General features: G+C 43.0%; 1 long non-coding RNA gene across 1 annotated transcript in view; it reads right to left on the bottom strand.

Moving 5' to 3' along the window:
* The window catches only part of LOC309974314, a 269,384-nt gene extending 257,209 nt beyond the window's left edge, over positions 1-12,175 (bottom strand). Inside the window, exon 1 of the long non-coding RNA XR_014326876.1 lies at positions 12,114-12,175. This is a non-coding gene — a long non-coding RNA (uncharacterized lncRNA). The remainder of the gene's footprint in view (positions 1-12,113) is intronic.
* Between the last annotated feature and the right edge of the window lie 205 nt (positions 12,176-12,380).

Raw genomic sequence — 12,380 nt, 5'->3', positions numbered from 1 at the left:
TACCTATAAGGAGATGCTATGGACTGAATTTTCACGCTCAAAATTCATATACTGACGCCCTAAACCACTGCTCACCAACACAGTGCCTATATATGGAGATGGGGCCTACAAGGAGGTAATCAAGGTTAAATGAGGTCATAAGGGTAGGGCCCTGATGTGATAGGACTAGTGTCCTTATAAGAAGAGATACCAAATACCAAAGCACAATCTATCTCCTCTTTCTCTTTCTCTCGCAGTCTGCAAGCCAGGAAGAGATTCTCACCTGCAACCAAATGTTGTTTAAGCCACCCAGTCCATAGTGTTTTGTTACATTAGCCTGAACAGATAAACAAGAGGATGATCAGACCTAGAAATTCAGAATTTAAAGTTAACTGCCTAGCACATAGTCAGATTCAGATCACAAACCTCTAGCTGGAGAGTTGGGGGAAGAGATTGAATGTGACTGCATTGAAAAATCAGTAATGTCAGAAATGCATTCTCCTCTAATGTTGTCATAAAACCCTGATTTTTATCTGGGTACATGGCACCCAACATAAAAGCTGTATTTCCTAGATTTTTTTGCAACTAGTGATGCTGAAAGCTCAGCCTCTATGCATGGGTGCCGGATCAAATCTCAGAAAGAAGAGTTTTGGGTGAAGTAGAAAAGGATAGCTTTATTGCTTTGCCTGCCAAAGGGGGACACAGCAGGTTCCTGTCTCAAAAAACTATGTGTCCCAACCCAGGAGGATGTGATGAGTTTTATAAGAATACTTCAAGGGTGGGGTTGCTGACAAGATGAGGGTGTATGCAGGGTCTCAGGTTGTTGGTCTCCTAATCTTGATGAGCGTCTCTGGTCCCTTTAATCTCGCCTCAGGTGGTCTCTTGGCTGCTCCTCCCTTGATTAGCAACTGTTTGAATAGCCCTTTGGAACTCAAGGAAGGTCATGGAGGCAGGAGTCTGGCCTACAAGATACAAGGGCCAAAAACAAAGCTTCCGTGCCCAGGAGCCCAAAGTTACCCACCCTCCCACTGATTTCACTAGTGTGATTTAACTATATGACTAAGTGCTTCTCGAGAAGATATAAGTGGAAGTGCCATGGACAACTTCTGGAACATGTCCTTAAAAAGAGGGGACATCCTCATTCTTACTGACTTGAATGTGGACACAATGGCTGGAGCTCAAGCAACCATTTTGGAATAGGAAACCGTGTGCCTGTACAGCAGAAAGGAGGCAGAAGAAGCCTAGGTTCTGACACCATAGTACCAGCCCTGGACCACGTGCCTATGAATTTCTTTAACATAAGAGAAAATAAACCACTAACTTGATTAAGCCACTATTTAGGGCAGCCCTATTCAGCACTATCTCTCTGCAAATCCTCAGTCCCCACTACAGAGCTGCTCTGAGGCCCAGGAATCTGTGTTTCAACAAGCTCTCCAGGTGATTCACATACTCAGTAAGCTTGAGAGGCACTGATTTAGAGTTTTCCACCACATATGCCTAACCTGATAACTGATAGAGTAGTCCTAAATTGCAGGTTCTGTCAAGGACTTGGTGAAAGCTTAAAAGGCAGATGACATAAAGCCAGGAAAGATGGTGAAGGCAATAACGGGCAATGTCAAGCTTTAAAATGATTTGACGGAGTGGAACGCTGGACCAAAGCCAAGAAGATGAATGTAATAGGGATATAAAAAAAGCAAATCTAAACATTCTTTTTTTATTGAAGGAAATAGAAAATGTTCTACCTTTGACTTCGTAAATTAAAAAGAAGAAATGTAAAATTACATAGTTTAAAATACAGCAGGGGCTTCCCTGGTGGGGCAGTGGTTAAGAATCTGCCTGCCGATGCAGGGGACACGGGTTCGAGCCCTGGTCTGGGAAGATCCCACATGCCGCAGAGCAACTAAGCCCGTGAGCCACAACTACTGAGCCTGCGCATCTGGAGCCTGTGCTCCGCAACGGGAGAGGCCACAACAGTGACAGGCCCGCGCACCGCGATGAAGAGTGGCCCCAGCTCACCGCAACTGGAGAAAGCCCTCGCACAGAAACGAAGACCCAACACAGCCAAAAGTAAATAATTAATTAATTTTTAAAAATACAGCAAATAATGCTATAAATCAATGCCAATTATGGCTAGTGAAAGGAACAAGGGAAGGAAAGACGATCCAGAGAGGGAATGAGAACAAAATCCAACATAATGAGGAGATACAGTCAAGGACAGACAGGAAGAGAATTGGGGCCTAAGTTCAGCATCACTCTGTAGATGCTCAGATGATCTTCGCAGCTGGAGGTAATCATGATAATGCATCAGATTATATTAAAACTTACTATGCGCCAGGCACTGTATTGTGTGAATTGTGCAAACGTATCCTCTCAGGAACTCTATGAGATAAGATCTATTATTATCATTGTTTCTCTGATGCAGGAACTGAAGCACAGAGAGGCTGAGTGATTTGCCAATGGCCACACAGCTAGCACAATGCAGAAGCAGGATAGGAACCCAGGTGACTAGATTTTGGGGCTGTAACCCTCAGCCCCCCCGGTGTACTCTACCCTTTGGTGCTGCCCCACTCGCATTACTGATCAGTTTCTATCCATTGATAGCCTGGCATAAAAATAAGGAAATCCATTACCTCCTGTAACTGTAAACCCAGAGATTGAATGAGGATCCAGATGAAGTATGGTTATCAGCTCAAAGATGGCATCACAGATGCAAGCTGTTTCCATTCCTCTGTGCTACTGTCCTCAGCATCTGGGTTCACTCTAAGGCTGGTTCCCCTCATAGCTCCAAGATGGCAGCCAACAGTCCTGAAGCTTTGCGCTTTCTTTTTCATGGCCAGCAAGAGAGAGAAGTCTTCACCCCAAGCATGGAATATACTGGAATATATACACTTTAATTCAGTTTATTGTACCAATGAAGGCAAATGACCGTCCTTAGACAACAGAGGTCATCAGTGGGAATGCTACACATTGACTGGGATAGATAACTCCCTGCAGTCAGAGATGGGCTCACCAAATCAGCGCTCTGCATTACCCAGGAGCTCTGCTCTTAGTTTTTGTGATTCTCTCTTTTCTTTTCTAAAGCAAATGAAGTTTGTTTGAATTCTGGCAAAATAATAAATACTGAGAAAATCATAAAATATTCATTAGAAAGCACCTTGGGTATAAAACAATACACCCCTCTTTCCAGCCCTTCAACAGCCTTCCTGTTCGTCAGAGGCATCATAGGAGAAGGTGCTTTGGGGCAATAACCCTCCTGCTTTCCTTTGACAGGTAAAATCATATTCTGTCAGGAGGGGCCAGCATGAGGTAGTGGTGGTAACAGGTACTTTTGGAGGAGACCTGTCCAGTATATACTGAATGTCTAGACACCAAGAATGATGTCTCATGCTTTATTATTTAGTTATGTTAATCATTACAAGGAGACGATATTATCCCCATTTTATAGATGAGAGAACCACGGCCCAGAATTTTTTTGTGTGCAATTTGCTCAGTGCCATTCAGCTTGTCAAGTGGCAGAGGTAGATTTCAGACTCAACTCTATATGATTCTATCACCCAAGTTCTTTCCATTCCACCACACAGACCCAATACAGGATTATTTTCATCTGCTGAAATTATTAGCATTGAATCTTTTAACTGAGATTTCTTGGCTACTTCTTACCTGCTCTCTGGCCCGTGTTAGTTGAAAGAACTAGTCTACCTTGCTAAACGTTTTATGTATACAATCTCAGTTTATCCTGCCAACAACCCTGTAATGCAGTTTATTATGGAGAGTGCTCTTAGCTGCAAGTGGTAGACTCCAAAATCAAACGTCATGTGCCTATGGCCACACCCCCAATTCTTTTCTAGTTATGGTTCTCTCTAGCCTTAATTGCAGGTATTTTGAGTTTATTTTTCTTCAGTGGGAGAACCATAATTGGTGCCACCTTCATCAGTTCAGAGGTTTTCATAGAGGGACCACACCTTCTGTTGATCCTTGGTACAAGGCTGAATTTTAATCAGCCCTTGTCACTTAAAGTCCTCAGTGTTATCTTTTGTATGGAAATCAGAATCAATTACGTTCTCCTCTGAGCCCTCAAATTTCTGGACAATTTCTACTCCCTTCAATCTCTCCACAATGTACAATTTTTTCCTAAACTCAACTTTTTCGTATGATATTTCATCCCATGCAGACCGTGGCATCCCAGGCATGCCAGTAACATTCCGTTTCATAACCTCTTTGTCTAAAGCCACAAGGTCATTCAGTACATATCTGTCCTCCCAGTGAGCACAGGTGAGAGTTTTACCAAATGTATTGCCACTAGATAACATGAGTTGCTGTTTTTCCATCCTTCAATGCATATTTTTTTTTGCTTCCCACTCCCAAGCCCCAGAGTTAATGCCCCACGACTTAGGTTTTCCACTCTGGCAGCCTCAATTATAAGTCCCAATTGCTGTATCAATCAGCTCAGCCTCAGTAATGCCAGAGTAACAACAAGACCCAGATCTTTAGAACGGGAAAGCTGTACCCCTTGCTTATGTCTATGTCCTCTACAGGTTGGCTGTGATTTTGCTCCACACCCTCTTTATTCTAGGACTCAGACTGTAGGCACAGACACTATGTGGGACGTGCCAGCTTGTGTCAGAGGAAAAGAAAAAATGGGCACACTCTCCTCTGCTTAGACATGGCACACGTACTTCCGGTCACATTCCATTGACCAAAGCAAGTCATGTAGTCAAGCCTGACTGCAGTAGGTGAAAAATATTGTCCTCTCACAGGGAAAGGCAGTATACAGACCCACAGGGAAGACAACAGATATTTTTGAGCAAATAATACAGTCTAGTCAGTAGCGTGCTGGTAAACATTTAACTGCCTCTTGGGGAATAAAAGTCCTGATTTGTAGCATTCGCCAATTTACATGGGGTAAATACTCCCACAAAGGCTGATTTCAAAATACCAATGAGACCTCACTAAATGCAGAATGAGGAAGCATTGTATGCAGTCAGCTTTGTCAACAAGTACGAGCAGGCTATAGCACAGCAATGAATCTACCCCCACTTTAATTAAATCAGTTACAGTTGGGCCTCCAGACCTCCGTATCCACAGGTTCCGAATCCGTGAATTAAACCAACCACAGGTTGAAAATATTTTGAAAAAAAAAAAAATCCAGAAAGTTCCAAAAGGCTAAAGTTGAATCTGCCATGCAGGACACTATTTACATAGTGTTTACATTGTATTTGCAACTATTTACATAGCATTTACATTGTATTAGATATTATAAGTAATCTAGAGATGATTTAAAGTATGTGGGAGAATGTGTGTAGGTCAAATGCAAATGATATGCCATTTTATATAAGGGACTGGAGTATTCATGGATTTTGGTGTCTGTGGAAGGCCTGGACCAATCCCCTGGGATCCTGAGAGATTACCATACTAAATGTAAGTTAGCTATACTTGTTCCACAGTATGACTATGAAATCTTGCTGTGGACTAGAGCAATTATACGACTCAGCATAACCCTGCCTTAAACCTACACTAAGGATTTGCAGTAAGGAGGACTAGGACCCAGACAACTAACACTTAGTCTTCACATCATTAGCTATTCCTGTGTTAATTGGCAAATTCAAGTGGAGAGTAAGAATGTGAGACTGAAATTTAAAAAATCTTTTGCCTCTATAAATAAGATTCAGCCCCAGGTTCCTCTTTTGCAGAAACTCTTATTAAGAACTTGGCTCTGCTCCAAGGAAAATAAGCTAGAGATCATTCAAAACCCCTTAATTCCAAATTATTCATGATAGGAGTTGCTTGACGAGGACACCTCTCTATGCTTAATGTTTACCATAGTAACTTTTTTCTAGTAAAAATTTGTTTAAAATGTCCCTGAGCTTGGAATCAGCTCTTACATACAGAAGTCTTTTTTTTTTTTTTTCGAAGAATATACTTTAAGTACATTGATATCACCACTGGGGTGACATTGAGCAAGTTGCTTTCGTGCCCTGAATTTCTCTTGCCCCATCTATAAGATGGGATAACAACTCTTATTTCTTGCTATTCCTTATAACCTTGCAAGGCTGTCATGAGACTTAAGCATCCGGCACACATAAAGCACCTGAAAGAGTACCTTGCACGTGGTAGTCAATCAATTAAATAGTCATTACCATGCATTAAGGAGGATACTGATGAGAATTTTCATAATTATTACTGAGGCATGGGACTAGAGGGTTTGAGTTACTATTTAAAACAGTACAGGGCTTTACTCGGGAGCTCAGAGCATTTAGCAGGAGTAATTTGGCTGTTGATTTTGAGGACATCTGACAGGAATGACTTTTGCAGCTTCCCTGGAAGTGTGGATGTTATTGGAATTTAACAGAACTCACCTCCCTAGTGTTTAGCCCATTATGGCTTTTGGCCCCTAGCTTGGCTCAAATTGCCAGTCCAACAGAAAGCCTGAACGGTCTGCCCCGTGGCAAAATTGTGGCCTGCAGGGGGTGGATCCTGAGCCCCTTCTTCAGGGAGAATAAACTGCTCACTCACCCATGCTGCAGCCTTTCATACCGACACTCACATAAAATACCAGGAGCAAATCCTACCTCTAACTTTACAGTAATTCTGGAGGAGCTGGAGGGCCACTCAAACACATGCCTGGCATGATGCTGCATGCCACCTGAGGTCATAGGACAAACAGCACAGAGAGACTGTGATGATGATTCATTAAAAGCACAGCCCGCTCCCTTCCTGGGATCACCTCATTCCTTCTTCCTGAGTTGTTGTGAATATTCTGGATATTATTTCAGATTTCTTTAAGCCTCTTGACTTAAATGGTAAAAGTTACCTGAAAGTCTGCATACTACTGTGTTCGTGCGTGTGTGTGACTCTATGTATGTATGTGTGTATTTGTTCCTCCTGAGTGGCTTTTTTAAGCTAATTATCAGCTTTTGGAACTGCGCATAACAATTTTCCAGTAGTGATAGTCACACATAGTTAGACCATCCAAACACTTGGAAGCAATTTAATAAAGACTGGAGGCAGAGCCATCCTTAATTGGGTTCCAAAGTTAAGAATGTAATGTTACTTGTATGAGCAGCTCAGCAAATTTGGGGTACAAACATGGCCATATTGTCTCCTTTTCCAGTGAAGGTGTTGAGTAGAGCTTGCTGCTAAAACAAACCAACCCCCCAATTTTCATTTATTTCTTGCTCGTCTAACAATCCAAATGAAATGTTTCTAGGTGGAGATTAGCATTCTTCCACAGAGTGATCCAGGGATCCAAGACTGATTACACTCTTTTTCCTGGACAAGGCAGCCACACACTTACTCTATGAAAAATGGTTTCCCTAGTGCTTCCAGGAAACCTTTAAAGCAGCCAACTTAACTTTCTGGCCCTTCGCTTGATAGAGCTAGGAGGGGAAAAAAAAAAAAGTATGTAAAAGCTTTATATTCACTGGTGCATCCTAGCGTATTGGATTGTTGGAAATGCAAGAACCAGGTTTTAGTAGATGAGGGTCTATGAAACAAAGAGGCTTTGGAGACTACCTTCATATGTAAAGTGGCATAAACAAATTGCAAAAATGCATAAGCTTTTATTTTTGAAGGAATCAGTTAATAGTTTTTGTAAGATTTGTAGTTAGTGTTCAACACGTTTGTTGAATCCAGCCTTTTGAATCATGCCTGGAACTTAGCTGCTCAATTGTTGTTTATTAGAATTAATAAATGAATGGTAATGCTATTAGTCTAATAAGCACTTTGAAATATGCACAAATCGTTAGAAATAACTTTGTACAATAAATGTCATTTAAATTTCTGAGATGATAACTGGTAGGCAGTCAATAAATATTTATTTATTTGTATTATCAAAGGTTTAATCAGGATCATTTAAATTGCCAAAGTAGACACAGATGTGCCTTGAATATATTACAGTCAGGACGGCTACACGTTGAGTACTGTACAGAGGATGTCATTCATATAGACACCCATCTAAATAGCTCCCCCTAGGGTTGTGCAGTGTACAGCATCCACATAGCCGCTAATCTCAATGTATCAGTCTGAACAGGCTATGAGGGTAGAACAGCTGGTTTCCCTAGCTCATCACCAGGACTGATAGAGCTGGTCGGCTAACCGGGTAGATGTGGGCTCTCCCTTCCCCGCTTCTTCCTCATTCACCACCTCCCCCTACAAGTCTATGTTCTGGTCAAAGATGTTGACCTTCCCAGAGAGGGGAGCGTGCCCTCCAGGCAAGGGTGTGCTTGTAACTCTGTGGGAGCCCCACTCCAACTCCAGGGGCCTCTTGGTACTGTAAGCCTGGAGCAAGAGACTCCCTCCAGACAGGAACCAAATGTTCTCCGCCTCTTCCTAATGAGGTACTTACCCAGTGTCTTTTTTCCTAACCCAACTTTTTAAGGATTGCCTTTTAAATACTAAGATTCACCTTAGCTCTTCATGAACTGACCATGTTACTAACCCAAAAAAGTTTTCATTTTCTAGCCTCCAAAACGGCCTCAGCTGGGTCCTTCCTATCCCAAAGACCAATTTTACACATTTTATCCTTACATGTGCAACCTCTGTATCCTCAAACTAAGTAATCTTTATTTCAGTTACAGAAAAATAATTCTGGAAAAAACAAAGAAAAGGAAAAAATATGACCCCTCCATTTAGCTTGACTTGTACATACTGACTGCAGGTAAGGCATCACATTTCTTCCCGTTGGAGCACAGGGAGCACTGATCTCTCTGATAAGAAGCAGGAGCTTCTTATCAGTCATGACAAAATAGATGTCCAAGTCATCCTCACCAGCAGTACTACCACCATCACAACGGCAGCAGCAGCAGCAGAATACCTTCCGTAATAGTCCATTTCCAAGTTAGATGAACTTGAAATCAAATCCTGGCTTGGCCAACAACTAACAGTGTGACCTTGGCCCAGTCGTGTCCCCTCCTTAAGCTTTGATTTCCTTATCTGCAGAATGTAGATACCAATGTCTCCTGTATAGGGTTGCTGGGGGATTAACTGAGCCAATGAATGGAAAGTATTAAGTTTAGTCCCTGATACATGGTAGGTTGTTTTGTTTGTTGAAAGAAGTTTTATTCGGGGAGATACACACTCCACAGACAGTGTGGGCCATCTCGGAAGGTGAGGGGGTGCATGGTAGGTTTTTAATATCTCATTACTACCCTTTCATTCATTTGTTGTTACTTTAAGTACCTACTTATTACTTCCGTGATACTGGGCCTGGCTTTGTGAAGAATCAAAGAAATGTAATACTTTTTTTTCCTTCATGGAGCTCATAATCCATTCATTTATTCAATAAACAATTATTGAGTATCTATCCTGTGCCAGACACCCTGGTAGGTGTTAGAGTTCCATACAGGTATAAAATATGCCAAGACCCCTGCCCTCAAGTAGCTCACATTCTAGTGAAGATAAGACATGTGAGCACATAGAGTATATTCACAACACAGAATAAGAAGAGCTATGCCAGAGGGATGAAGCATGACTGTCCTCATAGACCTAGAAAGCACAGATGCAATTAACCTGGTAGAGAGGGCCTGGGCAGAGAATCTCAGGTAGGTGAACCTGTGCACAGAGAACATGGTATGTATGAGAAGCTGCAAGTTTTCAACACCCACGGAGCAGAAGAGTTCTTGCAAAAGTAGTGGGAGACGTGGCTGAAGAAATTGGTTGAGGATGAAGCATAAAAAACCCACTGAAGTGTGATCTTTTTTCCTGAGGAGGCATGGAGGGGCCATGGAAGATTTTTAAGCTGTTTGAGGACATGGTCAATTCTCTGGGTTTCAGAAACGTCCCTCTGGAGTCTGGGATGTGGTGAAAGTTGGGCTGGACCTGCCAAGATGGAGTGAAATGACCAAGTAGGAGGGTTTTGTCCAGATGAGAGATATGAGGGCTCACATGAAGCCTGAGGGCAGTTCATGGCTACCACCGCCATTTAAGAGGAAGACGTTATGGGACTCAGAGACTGACAGACGAAGATGGGGATAAACTGAGAATGACTCCTGCTATTGGGTGTTTGGCAGTGCCATTCACATGATGAGGAATAAGAGGACTAGATTTGGTAAGGATTTACACACATCTACACACACACACACACTCACACACACACACACACACACATAGGTAGTTAAATAGCGTAGCAGAGGGAGAACAATATTACACACAGGAATAGCACCAGGCTTTAGATTCTCGTGCCCAGTTAGGCAAAGGAACAAATGCTACCAGTTCAGAGTAAGCAAACACTGCTTGATCTCTTTTCCAAGACTCCTCTTTGCATAACTGTTCCCCTTTTCTGGGAGGAACATCACTGACACACCTTGGAGGAATCTGCTTGATATCCTTAACAACATTTGAAAATCTCTCATTCTAGGTCCACAGCAGCAGTTAAGAAATCACCTCTTTTTCCCTGGATTTCCTACTTCTTGCTCTGCTCAGTATTTTATGCTACTGCCAAAGCCTTCCTTCATTGCATGAGTGTGACCATGTAATTTCTAGTGCCTTTTAGAGTAGTCCAAGATTTATAACTTCCCAGAAAATCTTTGGTTCTGAGATATAAACACAAAGTAAAGTCTGCCCCTAAGAACTTTATGCAGTAGGCAAGGAGCCCATTCAGCCATTCAATACCTAGTCGTTCTATAGCTGTGGTACTGAGGTTAATGCTGGAAATGCAAAGTGGACCTAAACATGTTTCCTGCCATTAGAGAGTTTTACATCTGATGGAGAAGGTAAATAAATCAAATTGTAAAGGAACGCGTAAGAAGCAATATATTAGACCATAAGATGCTATGAGAGCAAGGAATAGGAACAGCCAACCCATACATGGATGTTCAGAGAAGTTTTCTCTAGGTGACCTGTGCACAAATCACAGAAACAAAGTCTACTAGAAACAATGTCCGAAGCAAGGAATGTACCAAGTGCTCAGGAAAAGGGACTAATTCATTCTGAATAGATCCAGCAAGACCTTTTGGAAGCAAGTACGTTTTAGGTGGAATTTGAAAGGCTCAAGTGAATTAATTTCTGGAGAGAAAGTGGGGAATATAAGGGCATGTTTGAGGAGCTGGTGATGTCCTTTACCAAGACCAGATTTAGGTATTTTGGGGAGGGGGGGTGCATAAGACAGGAAAGGAGACAAATACTTTTAAAAAGTCAACAGCACATCTAGAGTTAAATAGTTCTATATCATTCAAGAAATACCATGAGACAGTAAGTGATTAAGAGCTAAGTCAGAGAAAGGACTAGAAGCACAAGGAACGATGAGGTCACCAGTGGGTCTGAATCATAAGGTACCTGCACAGACCTGAGGTCACAGGCCTTTTGTGGGCTGGAGAAGCATTCTTACTTGCTCAGTGGATGCTGGGTAAACATTGGTTAACTGAGTTACTCTTTCCTCAGGTAGCTAGAAATTGTGGAGGAACTGGAGCTCCTTGCTACTGTGTTTACACTTTAACCAAAACTTTAGAAGAAATTTAGGCTCCCCAAGGGAACTGAGGAAAGCACCATTCTGTTGCTTGTTCAGGGACAAATCGAGAGCCAAATAACTACCCTCCAAAAATTGCACCAAGGCTGTCCAGCCCTTACGTCCAGAGCTCAAAACTTTCGGGGGCATGGGAAGAGAATTGGTGTGGATTAAAAAGGGATCCACAGAGAGCAAAGGATCTTTACCTGTTTTTCTGTAGTGTGTTTTTTTTCCCCTCTCCCTGAGGGAAGGCCATGTAGGAAAGAGTACTGAACTTGAAGCCTGGGTCTCTGCCACTACCTGACATTGAACAGGTCACTTAATCTCCCTGAGTCCTGTGTCCCCATTCGTAAAATAAGGAGGCTGTGGACTCCACACTAATAACTAAGTGTTTGGGCTCTACAATTTGCCGGGTGAGGCGTTTTCCACGCTTTTACTTCTCACAACCACAATGGTAGATTTTAGTAACCCTATTTTACTCAAGACATTCAGTTCAGAGTGGTTAAGTAACACGTCCAAGGTCACACAGCAACAGCGGCCGGGCCGGATTGCAAACCGGGGTTGCCTGACTCTCACACCGCGCAGTCCCAGTTTGATACCAGTTAAACACCCCTATACTGGGCCCCGGAGTTCCCTTCCCCTTCTACCGGACCTCCTCCCCCTCCACCCACCTAAACTTTCAGGCAATTCTCACCTTTCACCACCGGGCATGCTCAGTCGCTCAGGAAAGGTTTTCGCTCTGCCTTGGGAAATTTTTCACGCCGCTCTGGCAGCCGAGGCCGCCCCGCCCACGGCTTCTCCTCACTGGATTGGTTGAACTCAGGGAGGCTACCAGGAGGCCCAGATGACCTCCCAACTCGCTCCCGTCAACGCTCTGGGCGCGCGCGCTCCGAGCGTGCGTGCGTGCGTGCGTGTGAGTGAGCACGTGAGGCCCCGGAACGTGCACAGAGGGCGGGGCAGG

Source organism: Leucopleurus acutus, assembly GCF_964270905.1.
Source record: "Leucopleurus acutus genome assembly, chromosome: 17".
Classification (NCBI taxonomy): domain Eukaryota; kingdom Metazoa; phylum Chordata; class Mammalia; order Artiodactyla; family Delphinidae; genus Leucopleurus; species Leucopleurus acutus.
Note: the sequence above shows the minus strand (reverse complement) of the source record. Positions and strands in the feature narration are given on the sequence as shown.